The 14,007-nt window shown below is 34.8% G+C and overlaps 1 long non-coding RNA gene across 1 annotated transcript in view; it reads left to right on the top strand.

Annotated features, from left to right (window-relative positions):
* LOC135323308 (uncharacterized) overlaps window positions 1-14,007 on the top strand; it is a 185,889-nt gene that overhangs the window by 12,970 nt on the left and 158,912 nt on the right. The gene's annotated exons all lie outside the window — the stretch shown is intronic.

Genomic DNA, 14,007 nt, shown 5'->3' with positions numbered 1-14,007 from the left:
TGGTAACAGCCTCCACTGCTATCTTTGGTCTCCTCCTAGCCCTGTTCTTTCTCTATTGGCCTAACAGCTTGATAGTCTTTCAAATAGATAATCATGGAAAATGCACTTAGTTAAACTAAAATTAATTACATCTATATTTAGATAATAAAATAATTCTATTTAAAATAGGACTCATTTCTAATAGGACAAAAATTTAATCTCTGTCATATTGTTTAGAGAATCTGCTTGCTTCTCTCCTAATATGGGATTAGAAGTTACTTAATCCTTACCGAGTTGTTTTAGCTTTTTATTTTTGTCTCCCCACTTCTTTGTCTCACTTGTTTTTCTCTTTGGTTAGCTTGCTCAAGCGTTTTCCTATCTTTGTTTTTTTCAGAGCAATAGTCTTCCTAATTCCTTTAGGCTAAAATGTAAACACTAAATAGAAAAATACAAATCTGCAAAGGGACCATAGGAGCTTTGCTTTTTGTTTATTTACGTGTTTAGGAAATTGTTTCTTAGTTTGCCAGAAAGCAGTCCTGTTTACAAACAGTAGAACCAGAGTCAGCATTATGGTTTTCTTTAAAGCTGTAACATATAGTCTTAGATAAAGTTTTCAATCTGTAAGAACACCTAGTTATTGTCATAAATAATGTTAGTCTAATACAATATGAAATGTACAGATTTTAATTTTAATATTGGTTTGGAATATACCAATGAATATGTTGTTACTACCACAAAGCACTTCCTTCTTTTGCCATAGTCAACCAAATGTAGATTATTACAAGTAACCTGTCTTCTGTTTTTGCTTCAAATAGTTGAACCTGGTTGCAACATGCTGAGAATCAAATGGCTTTAATATAGAAGACTCTTGGTTTATTAAAAAATATTCAATGTATGATATTAAGAACCAGTTTTATATAAGAAACCCTACGGATGCATTTTGGTTTTTTATCTATAACGGAGTATTTTAATTTGGAAACACTCATGCAAATATAAATAAGTGTAGAATACAGGGCTTGTGTATTATAATGTAAATTTTATATGTTTGAGTATATTGAGAACTGCAAATTAACTAGTTGAATATTGGAATAATAGCATCATTTACTCAAATGTTAGAACCTTACAGATATTTAAGTAGGGAAGATGATACTAATTTATGTAGATTTAGATTGACAGATAAGGTTTATGGCAGGCCTTGTCTTCAAAGAAGTCTTTTTCTAATTTTTTACACTTTGGAATTGAGTCTAATTAAGGAAACAAAGGTTTCTTTTTATATTATGGCCTCATGAGATGTATTTAAAGAATAAAAAGGTCAGAAATAATTGTAAAAATAGTCATCATTTTAGTCAGCTGAGTTTTAGTGTTGCTGTAACAAAACAATCCCAAAGTCTCAGAAGCTTAAACGACAAACGTTTATTTCCTGGTCTTGTAACATTTCTAACATTGGTCAGCTGTAGTTCTATTTGATAGTGTCTTCATTCTGGGACCCGTGCTGAAGGAGCAACCCCTCCCTGGAACATTGCCAGTCTCATGGTAAAGGAAAATGAAAAATGTAGTAGAATCATACAATGGCTTTAAAAGCCTTTGCTTCGTAGTGGTATTTGTGGCGTCTCATATTTTATTGGCCGAAGAAAGTCGAATGGTGAATCCTGATGACAGTGGGCAGGGATGTATAATCTTCCTTCAGAGAGAAGCACCAAATATTTTGAACAATAATACAATATAATCTATCATACTTTACCCTTTTGGTCACAAATGTTTGCTTCCTTCCCTTAAATATGCAAAATATACTCATTCCATACCCAAGGTAGACAATTCATAGTCCCATACAATCATAGTATTGGGCTCAACATTCAAGATATCATGATAATTTCTCTATAAAGCATGAATGAGACCCCTCTTACTCCAGAGACTTCTAGACTTAGAAAGGTAAGTTATATACTCTCCATACACCCAATATACAAAGATGAAACAGGGATGGGTAACTGTAATAAATTGCAATAAATACTCCTATTCCTGAAAAGAGAATAATGGAAGACGTAGCAGTCATAGGTATGTCTTTATAAACAGAAATCCTGCAGTCCTCACAAGCGCCTCATGCCCTAGGGGCGAGGATTATCCTGGGGTTAGTTATTGTTTTCTGCTTTCTGGGAGTAGTTCCTCAGTACATTTTTTTCCTTGGCTTTTTGTTTGCTTCTTTTACATTATCCTTCCTGGACATATCTAAACAGGGCTCTGGAGAATATGCCTTCCCTGGGAACTATCTACCTTCCTCAGCCTGCCACTGAATCAGCTAACTCAGGAGCCTGTCCTATCTCTACACTTCCTCTTATGTGAGATAATAAATTTCATTTTTATTTAAGCCAGTGTGATTGAGGTTTCTCTTACATGCAGCAGAAAACATTGTAACTTATAACAATCTGGTATCAAATTCTTCTGTAATTTGATTAGAACTCTGACAAAAGTTTGCTCAGGCTGGACTACAGCTGCATTGGAATGATTAGTTAAGATAGTCTAAAATGGAAACTGCCTCTAAAATTGTTTTTAAGTATTATTCTAAATATGAAATGATTATGAAAAGGCTTTTAACTATCACAAATAAATGTGGTATAGTATTACCATTATAATATCATAACTTGATGTTTTATTAAGGCTCATGATACTGATTATGACGGTGTGAAGATCATTCAATAGGGAAAGAATAATCTTTTGAAAAAATGATGCTGGGACTACTGGATATCCACAGGCAAAAGAATAAAGTTATACCTCCATCTCACATAATATTCAAAAAGTAACTCACAATGGATCAAAGACCTAAATATAATAAAGCTAAAAATTTTTTAGAAGAAATCGTATGTATAAATCATCATGACCTTGGATTAAGCAGTGGTTGGTTAGATCAACCAAAAGCACAAGCCACAAAAGAAAGAAATAGGTAATTATGCCATCAAAGTGAAACTGTTTTTGCGCTTAAAAGGACGTGGTCAAGAAAATGAAAATACCATCAAAAGAATGGAAGAATATAGTTGCAAATCATTTATCTGATAAAGGATTTGTATATAGAGTATATAAAATACTATTACAAATAAATAGTGAAAAGACAACCCAATTTGAAAATGAACAAAGTCCCTGAATAGACATATCTCCAAATAAGATGCACCAATGGCCAATACTTACGTGAAAAGATGTTCAACACCATTAGTGCCTAGATAAAAATCACACTCATAGTGATTTCACACCCATTAACATGGCTATGATAAAAAAGACTCATTTTGGTGAGGATATGGAGAAATTGGAACCCTCATATAATATCTGGTGGGAATATAAAATGGTACAGCTGCTTTCAAAAAAAGTTTGGCAGTTCTCCTAGAGATTGAATGTAGAGTTACCATATGACCTGGCTTTTCTACCCCTAGGTATATACCCAAGAAAGGTGAAATCATGTGTGCACAAAAACTTGCACATTAATGGTCATAGCACCATTATTCATAATAACTGAAAGGTGGAAACAATTTAAATGTCTGACAATTGTTTAATGGATAAGTATGTTTTTATACAATAGAATATTATATATAATAGAATAGAATAATATTATATATTATTATATAAGAATATTATTCGTATAATAGAATATTATTCAACCATAAGAAGTAAGGAGATTTTGATACATGTTACAACATGGATGAACCTTGAAAACATTATGCTAAGTGAAAGAAATCAGACACAAAAGGCCACATATTGTATGATTTATATGAAATGACAAGGGTAGGCAAATCTATAATGACAAAAATTTAGTTAGTCATTGCCAGCGACTAGGGATAAGGGAACTGAGGAATAACTGCTAATGGTCACAAGGTTTCTTTTGGAAGTCAGGAAAATATTCTGGAATTAGTGGTGATGGTTGCACAACTCTGAATATACTGAAAACCACTGGATGATATATTTTAAAAGAATAGAGTTATAGTCTATGAGTTACATAACTATAAAACAGAAAATCACAGCTATGTATGCAAGCTGAAAGAAATTCAGGTGTATTTCTATGCAATGACAAATCAGAAGACATAAAATATTTTTCTATTTAAAATAGCAACAAAAAGGATAAAATACACATGTGATAAAAAAAAGTGCAAGACTTGTTCACTGATAATTATAAAAATTTGTTGAGAGCAACTAAAGAAGATGTTAGTAAATGGAGAGGCATTCCGCGTTCTTTAGAACTGAGTGATTCAATATTACTAAGGTGGAAATTCTCCACTAATTCACCTATAGATTCAGTGCAATCCCTATCAAAATTCTGGGTAGCTCTTTTGCATAAATTGACAAGCAGATCCAAAAATTTATATGGAAATGCAAAACACCTACAATAGCCAAAAACAATCTTGAAAAAGAAGGACAAAGTCAGCGGACTTTTACTTCTCAATTTCAGAAGTTACTGTAAATATGATTATTAAGACAGTATGGTATTAATAGACATATAGACAGACATATAGATGAAGAAGACAGTATGGTTCTGATAGACATATAAGAAATATAGATGAATGAAACACAAGAGTAAAAATAAATCTTTATAGTCAATTATTTTTTGACAAATATACCAAAGAAATTCACTGGGAAAAGTATATTATTTCAACAAATGATATTGGGACATTTGGATTCCCACATGCAAAAAGATGAACTCATACCCTCACTTCATGCCTTACATAAAAATTATAGTCTTAAATGTAAGCTAAAATAATAAAACTTTTAGAATAAAACACAGGAGAAAATCTTCAAGATGTTGGATTAGGCAAAGATTTCTTACCTATTTTTCAGCTACATCAGAAGCACAGTGCATAAAAGAAATAAATGATAAATTGAACTTCATCAAGATTAAAAACTTCTGTATGTCAAAAGTCACCATTAAGAAAATGAAAAGAAACACAAAAGATTGGGAGAAAACACATATCTAATAAATGCCTTGCATCCGGAATTTACAAAGAACCTTAAAACTCAAACAAGCACTAAAAATGATCAAAAGATATAAACAGACATTTCACCAAAGAATATTTAGGAGTCACAAATGAACATATGAAAAGATGCTCAAGAGCATTAGTCACTAGAGAAGTGCAAATTAAAACAACAATGAGACACCACTTAAAGCAATTTACAGATACAATGCAATCTTTATCAAAACTCCAATGACATATTTCACAGATCTAGGACAAATAATTCTAAAATTTGTATGGAAACACAAAAGATCCCAAATAGCCAAAATAATCTTGAAAAAGAACAACAAAGCTGGAAATCATGCCCTGATTTCAAAGTATAATGCAAAGCTACAGTGATCAAAACAGTATGGTACTAGCACAAATCAATGGAACAGAATTGAGAGCCCAGAAATAAAGCCACACACATTTAGAAAATTATTTCATGATAAAGGAACAAAGAGCATACAATGGAGAAAGAATAGTCTTTTCAATAAGTGGTGTTGGGAAAACTGGACAGCCACATGTGGAATAATGAAACAAGACTACTATCTTAAACCACACACACAAATTAACTCAAAACAGAGTAAAGACTTGAATGTAGGACCTGAAACCATTAAATTTCTAAAAGAAAACATTGGTGTTAAGCTTCTTGTCATCGATATTTTTGTGGCTTTGACTCCAAAGACAAGGGAAACAAAAGCAAAAATAAACAGATGGAATTACATCAATCATAAAAGCTTCTGCAAAGCAAAAAAACCCATCATGAAAATGAAAAGGCAATGTACTTAATGGGAGAAGATATTTGCACATCGTATTTCTGAGAAAGGTTTACTATCCAAAATATATAAAAAACTCATACCACTCAGCAACAACAACAACAAAAACCCCACAAAGAATTAAAAAATAGGCAGAGAATCTGAATAGACTTGTTTCCAAAGAAGTCATACAGATGGCAAATAGGCACATAAAAAGATGTTCAACATCACTAATTATTAGGGAAATGCAAATCAAATCACAGTGTCACCTCATACCTGTTAGAATGGCTAATATTGAAAAGAAATAACAAATGTTGGAGAGGCTGTAGGGAAAAGGGGAACCCTTGTACACTGTTGCTGGGACTGTAAATTGGTGTAGCCACTATGGACAACAGTATGGAGATTCACAAAAAATTAAGAATAGGACTACCATATGACTCAGCTATTCCACTGCTGGATATTTATCTCAAGAACACAAGAATGATAATTCAAAAAGATATCTGCATCCCCATGTTCATTGCAGCATTATGTACGATTGTCAAGATATAGAAACAACCTAAGTGTCCATCAATGGATAAAGATGTGGTTTGTATACACAATGGAATTCTATTCAACCATTAAAAAAAAGAGGAAGAAGAATGAAATCCTGCCATTTGCAACAATATGGATGGGCCGTGAAGTTATTATGCGAAGTGAATAAATCAAATGGAGAAAGACAAATTCATGGAGTCTAAGAAAACAAAACAAATGAACAAACAAAATGAAACAAAACCAAACTCTTAGATAGAGACCATATTGGTGGTTACCAGAGGGGAAGGGGTAGGGATTGGGCAAAGTGGGTGAAGGGGATCAACTATGTGATAATGGGTGTTAACTAGACTTGTGGTGGTGATCACTTTGTAGTGTATACAGATGTCAAATTTTAATGCTGTACACCTGAAACATATTGGAAAAAACCCACAATGAAATACCATTTCACACCCACTAGAATAGCTATAATAAATAAGGCAATAACAAATGTTTGTGAGGATGTAGAGAATAGGAACACTCATATGTTGCTGGTAGAAATATAAAATGCTATAGCCACTGTCTAAAACAGTTTGGAAGTTTTTTGAAAAGTTAAACATAAAAGTACATAATGACAATTGTACATAATGCTGCAATGAACATGGTGATGCAGGTATCTTTTTGAATTATTGTTTTTGTGTTCTTGAGATAAATACCCAGAAGTGGAATAGCAGATCCACTCCTAGGTATCCACTCAAGAGAAATGAAACAATGAGACCACATAAAAATTTGTGTGTGAATGTTCATAGTAGCATTATTTATAATGACCAAGAACTAGAAACAACCCAAATGTCCTCATCTAGTTAATAAATACACAACATATATATCCATACAATTGAATATTATTCAGCAATAAAAATAACAAACTACTTGCACATTCTTCATCATGGATAAATCTCAAAAACAGCACAAAGTGAAAGAAGAACATATGATTGTGAACACATACTGTATGTTTCCATTGATATGGTATGTCCAGAAAAGAGGTCTTTATAGAGATAGAAAGTAGATTAGTGATTGCCTGGGTCTGGGAGTGGGAATCTGGATTAATGAGTATGAAATGAGTATGAAGGATCTTAATGAGGAGATCAAAATGTTCTAAAACTGATTTGTGATGAAGTTGACACCACTCACTAAACTTAACTAAAATCATTTAAATTGTACACTTAAATGGGTGTAATTTACATAGCAATAAAGCTGTTTGTTTGTTTTTTAAAAATCACACATGGTGATATGCCAAAACACAGCAAGGAAATGAAGACATAAAAACTAAAAATTGTATCTTGGGTTTTGCTGCCAATTTAGAAGGGCCACAATAATGAGATGAGACCAAATTACTTAAAAATAATTTCTCTTTTGATGCTTTTATTTTTGACTTTGGTGGCCAGATTCCATAGTGACTAGAGAGCCTCTGTCATTTAGGAACCATAAATGTACACAGAGACTGATGCTATTTAAAAATATGGAAAAATGAAAGTCACAGGAAAAAGTGCTACAAGGAGGGTATCTTTTTATCCTCCAAAAGTTTTACCATGCAACTATTTTCCAGGTCTCTTTAGGTCTTCATTTTGTTGATTACTTTATAATTCACAATTTCATGTGGTGGTGTTGACTCTAAATTTTCAGTCATTTTCCAGGATCCTATTTCACAGTAAGGATTTGTGTACTCTCTGAATTGGAATATTTTGCTGTGAAATTAACTTACAGAGATAATAAATTTAGAAAAAAAAAGCTTTGTGTTTCTGGAGAGAAAACTAATTTGCATGGTTCATTAAATAGTTTATAATAGCTAATACTCCTGCTAAGGTCATCTGCTTGAGATATGGTTGGTCACATTTACTTGTTTGTGGCCCTAGTCATTCATTCAGAAAATATTTATTGAGCATCTTTTCTTACCTAGCACTAAGCTAGACGCTGGGAATGTATCATTGAACTCCACATGAAGAAAAGAAAAAAAAAAAACAAACAAGGAAACAAGTAGGGTAATTTTACAAGATAGAAGGTGATATGAGAAAGAATAACCAAAGGACCTATTGTAGACAGGCTGGCCAGAGAAATCTTTGTGGGGAGGTGAGAGGTGATCTAAGATCTGAATGATAAGCAGAAACCAGGCATGTGAGAATCTGTGGAAAGAAGACTGTTCAAGTCAAGAGAATTTATAAAAGAACAGGCCTCTAGGAGAGGTTGTGCCTGGAGTGTTTCTAAGAATATACAAGCCAGTGTGGCTGGAATGGGATGATGCAGGAATCAGATTAAGTGGTATGGATTGTAGTTGCAACAGAAAGACAATGTCAGGTTTTAAGTAGGGTGGTCAGATAATCTGATTTATATTTTAGATAGATCAGTTTGGCTGTTAAATGGAAACTTGCATGGGGAGGGAGATAAGAGTGCAAAGTTAAAATGGAAAGATCAGTTGAAAGGCTTTTGCAACAGTCAGAAACAGAGATGGTGGTATCTTAAGCCATGATAGTAGCAATAGAGATGGAAAAAGATAACTAGATTTTAGATTTTTTAAAAAGTCTGAGTTAATAGTACTTCTTAATGGGTTAAATGTGGGGAATGGAGAGATTAGATACATCGAAGATGTCTTTTAGATGTTTGATCTCAAGAACTGGGAAAATGGTGTTATTTACTGAGTTGGGAAGATTGGAGGAGAAACAAGTGTGGGAAGAAAAAAGTTTTCCTGTTATTAATAGGTCAAATAGGGTAATCCTGTTTGTCATCCTAGTATACTATCAAGCAAGCAATGGTATATTTAAATCTGGAGCTCAGAGGAAAGGTCACGTGATTGGACACATATATCTAAGGGGGTTATGAGCATATAGATGACATTTGAATCCCTATTTTCAATCTCTGAATGAGATTACTTAAGGGAGAGAAAGGGGCTCAGCTCTGAATTCTGGGGCTTTCCAACATTTAAAAGATAGGAGAGGAAAAGTAAAGAAGGCCAAGTGAGTGAAGAGGGTTGAATGGAGACTGATGCCTGGAAAGTACATCTCTGGACAAAGGCTCTGCTGCTCCTCAGCTTCACCTCTCTGTTGCCAGGAACTACCATGTGAAGCCATACTGGAGCCTGAGGCAAATGGAAAAATGTGTATTTCCATATATGCACTTACCAAGATATCTTCCCATATTTTGAACTAAGTGGAACAAGTTATTAAAAACTCTTAAGTCAAAACACATGAGTGTATATAAAGCTGTGGTGCTCAGTATGTTTGCATTACAGCTGTCAACTGTCATAAATCTGTCCAGTGGGAGGACTCAGTGGGCAAGTGACTCCAGAACAGAGGGTTGATTATAGATGACTGTTCCCATTACACAACAAGAGAGGGCTTTCAACAAAGGAACAACAGCCTGTGTTCATTTAACATTTTTGATATTTTGTTCATGGATATTTTGCATTAATTTTGATTCTTTAAAGATTGCATTAAAATATTATTTATCTTGATTACTGTTTTTTGGCACCTCCTGAAATTCTGTTATCTGTAGAGTGCCTCATTTGCATGACTCTCATCACGGCCCTGGACTCAAGACAAATTTCCCCCCTATTAAAAAGAAGCTGGCAATCAAGATCTTGATGTAAAATTTCATATTTTAAATGTGTTGGCTAATTATTTAAAAAAATTAGAAACATTATTGTTGCCAACCAAAGCATTAGGATTTCTACCATAAAGTATCATGAAAAGCCCATGAAACTAGCCATCAGAAGACTTGAGTTCTAGTCTTAGTTTTAACCTAACCACATGCCACTTTAACTTTTCTGGGCCTCATTTTTTATTATTAAAATTACACATCTATGACCCAGTGTCAAGCATGATAATTAGAATTTTATAGAATACTAGCATTTGTTAAATCCAATGTTAAATTGCGCCATATGGAATTACTGATGATTGGCCATTTTGGATCTACAAAAACATTAGTTTCAAGTGGTTCCACCTACAGTTTTGCTTCACTGTTGAGTCTGAGAGTATGATGAATCAGGCAGTGCTATGCTAAGCCATATTAGAGCCTGAGGAAAAAGGAAAAATGTGTTCCCCTATGTTGTACAGCTGTAGATTTTTACCCTTACTTTTTTATGCCAACCATACACAGTTTCCAGAAACTTGCTAAACTTTCCCACCTCAGAGCCTTTGCAAGCCTGGTTCTTATGTCTGGCTTCTTTTCATCCTTTGAATTTCAAAAAAGCCTTTCCTGACTACTACAGCTAAAATGGACTGCTTCCTCCATTCATTTTTCTTGAGAACAACCCAGTTTCTTTGCAGCATTTATCCCAATCTGTAGTTATTTTGTGTATTTATTTGCTTGTTCATCTTCTGTCTTTCCATGTTCCATGAAAACAGAAACCATTTCCATCTTGGTTGCTCTTGTAGCTTTAGTGCCCAGAAGAATAAGTACTTCATACGTTATGTTGAGTGAATAAATGAATAAATAGGCATGTGTCTTTGAAGTCATGTAATAGATTTGAAAAACAAAAATACCTCACCTTACCCTCTTAAAAGAACTTCTCCCAGCTAGAGCAATCATTTCAGAAGCTACTGGTTGTTTCACGATGTTACTATGTTTCAGAATGTTTCTAGAATTCTTTTGGAATTGGCCTTATAGCCTGTGACATTTTCTTTGCATTCTATCCATTCTTAAGGAAAATATGAGTTGTGTAAAGTGAAATCTGAATCTGCCCTATGAGACATGTAAATACCTGATAATATGGCACAGCAGTGGATTTGGCAATGGCAATTTACATTCTCCAAGTTTCCAGAAAGCCACCCGTAGCATGCTCATGAGGACAGCAGTCATGTTTCTTTTCCACTAACATATTTTGAAAACTTTATGCTTCTGGAGTTAATCTACTTAGGTATATGAAAAAGAAACAAAACTTGCAGATAGCTCTTGTCTGAGATTCATGCCACAGATTGCTTTTCAGTTCGCATGTAAACATGCAAGAAAGAATCCCAAATGGACTTTTAAGTGAGACCTCTGGCGCTATCCTGGCTCTGATATCTGCAGCTCTAGGACCTTGGTAGGTTATTTGACCCATCCAAGCTTCAACGTCTCTGCTGTGAAATCACTCACTTTACTGGACTTACAAGAGTGAGATGAGATATGTAATTGCAGGTATTAATCTCAGTGGTAGGTACATACGCTGTCAATAAATGGCATCCACATAATCACTATTTAGCCACCCCCACCTCCCATCTTACAGTTAAGGAACCTGAGAGACAACAATTTGCCAAGAATATGGACAGTTGTTAAAAAGCTGAAGTTCAAAACTGGATCTGCTGGCTCACAGTCTATTTCTTCCCATTTCAACACGCAGAACAAGCCTCAGCTTGCAGAGCCTTACAGCTGGGAGGAGCAAGCTCATTTCATGGCTATAAGATAGCCAGAAAAGAATGTGGCATGTATACTTTCCTAATGAAAAGTAAACAGAAGGCTCTTTTTTAGTCCTTTGGCTGCAAGTCAGAATCCTTTTGTGAGAATTGAATTCATTTTGTTTTTGCTTCAGTATGAAATAAATTCCATTACCATTCTCTATCACTGTTTCCCCATTTTCCTTCCTCTGAGTGTGTCCCATCTTTTAGAATTAGAATGGGGGACTTTAGTTGATCGCAGTAGTCATTGGGAAATCATAGGGGAAAGAAATAAAAATAACTTCCATTGATGCAAGAAGAGAAGTAAAAAAATAACTTTCAGGATAGCAATAACATTTTAATTTGAAAAATTTCCATTAAGATTAGACTAAAAAGTCTTTGCAACCATATACATGTTGTATGCGTTTGACCTTTTCAGTGATTTTATTTCATCTGGCCTTCAGGAAAAATCATATTGATAAATAATTGGTTAAAAACAATTTAAGGGAATTTGAATTTTTAACATTTAAATATATTCTATTAGGGTTTTTGTTTTTTTTTTTTTACAATTGATTATATCATTTATTAATAGAATCTGGCCTAAGGGAAATGACTCCACAAAACAGCAGGAAGTTCTGAATTTTGCCCCTTTCTTTTAATTATTTCTTATGGGTGAGCCAGGGTGGTATCCCTTACACTTTCAGCAAAGATGAGGTGGTAGGAGTGGAAATCTAGCCTAATCCCTTGTCACTTCCACAAGTCTTCCAGAGAATGGGGCACCTTTTAGCTTTGTACCAGAGCTCCATCTTTTCACCAGGTCACATGCCCAAGTAGTTGCATCAATCCTTAAGGGACACCGTTTCTAACTTGTCCAAAGAGGCTTTATAGGCTAGGCTGGCTCTGATATAGGCATTATAGCCACAATAAAAAAAAAAATGACACTTTAACATAATCTGAAATTCACTTACAGAGCAAAATCTGTTTTGTAGAATGAGCAAACGCTCCAACTATTGCAGACATAGGTTCATAATAGAAAATTATCCCCCATGTGAAAACTCCCAGAGGTCAGTCGCTAGTTAATTCACTTCATTCATGCTTTTGTTCATTCAATGCATATAATAAAAGAATAATGCCATTGCTGATCTAGTAAACAGCTACGGAATTCCAGAGATAGTTCCATAAACAGTGAAGGAAGTTTAACCCATTGATGTCATATGCTATCGCTGTGTGATTACATGCATACTATTGTGATCACCCATTAATTTATAACACTGCACATTTAGTGTAGGTTGTTGAAAACTTGCCTAGTGTTTTCTGAGTAGGCCCCCGAAAAAGCTAGCATTTTCCAAACCATATGATTAGCCCCTGGCCCCACAGTTTTCTATTTACGCTTTGAAGAAAAATTCTGCTGAGTGTTTGCCTTCCTGGCAATTGTTAGGTTCTCTGGATGGGACCTTTTGGGTGTCTCATTAGGCCTCCACACCCAGCTCAGGCAGCGCTGACCAGCAGGTTTACCTTAATACAAACAATGTTACTGAATGTGCTCTGTTGTATTACTTTTCTTGAGACTTCACCTCTGTATGAACTCTCTTAATTTCTCTCTATGCTCACAAAGAAAGCGTTTCAGAGCTTTTCAATGAGCAACCAAATCCTTTCAAGATCACAGCTCTGACTTCGACAGGTGCCCTTTTAAAATCATAGTGGTTAGTGCTTTATGTATTAACCATGTCAGTCCAGCTCTTACTTGGTAGATTAATTAATCTATCCAGTGAAAACATTCTGGACAAATCAAGCTTTCTTCTTCTTCCTTTAACTTGAAGGTGTTTTTTCAGGCAGTACTGAGAAAGACTGTGCACCTCAGTGAGAATAGGGTGATACTGACATGGGTCACCTTGTGTGGAAGTCTTTACAGATTAACCAGGTTCTCTAACTCTTAGTGCTTGACAGGATTACTGGTGGAGGTTGTTGAAGTATTTCTGCTTCACAGTACTTGTTTTTCCTTCTTCCAATAACTATATCCCCATTTTTTTTCCCAGCCCACAAGGTAGTATTGTTTCAATGCCCAGCTCAGGTTAAGCATGTACCTAGGTCTGAGCCAATTAGTATATCACATTTCCTGGTTATAATAATTTGTTCAGAGATGGTCATGATTAGAGATTGGAGATCAGATTGGAGAAGACGAGACATTGTATCCTTGGTTGAGTGGGAATGATGGGTCAAGAATTTGCACTCTTTCCTACTGGGCATGAATGAGGAAAGATGCAGTCCTGGGACTGCCAGCGAGCTGTCCTTAAACCACTGTGGGAGAGCCTAATTGAGACTGGTGTCTATGCAAGATGCAGAGAGAGGAGCTAGATTTGGATGGCTTTGTTTGAGACCTTGGGTCCATCTGTG

This window comes from Camelus dromedarius, chromosome 17, assembly GCF_036321535.1.
Source record: "Camelus dromedarius isolate mCamDro1 chromosome 17, mCamDro1.pat, whole genome shotgun sequence".
Lineage (NCBI taxonomy): Eukaryota > Metazoa > Chordata > Mammalia > Artiodactyla > Camelidae > Camelus > Camelus dromedarius.
Note: the sequence above shows the minus strand (reverse complement) of the source record. Positions and strands in the feature narration are given on the sequence as shown.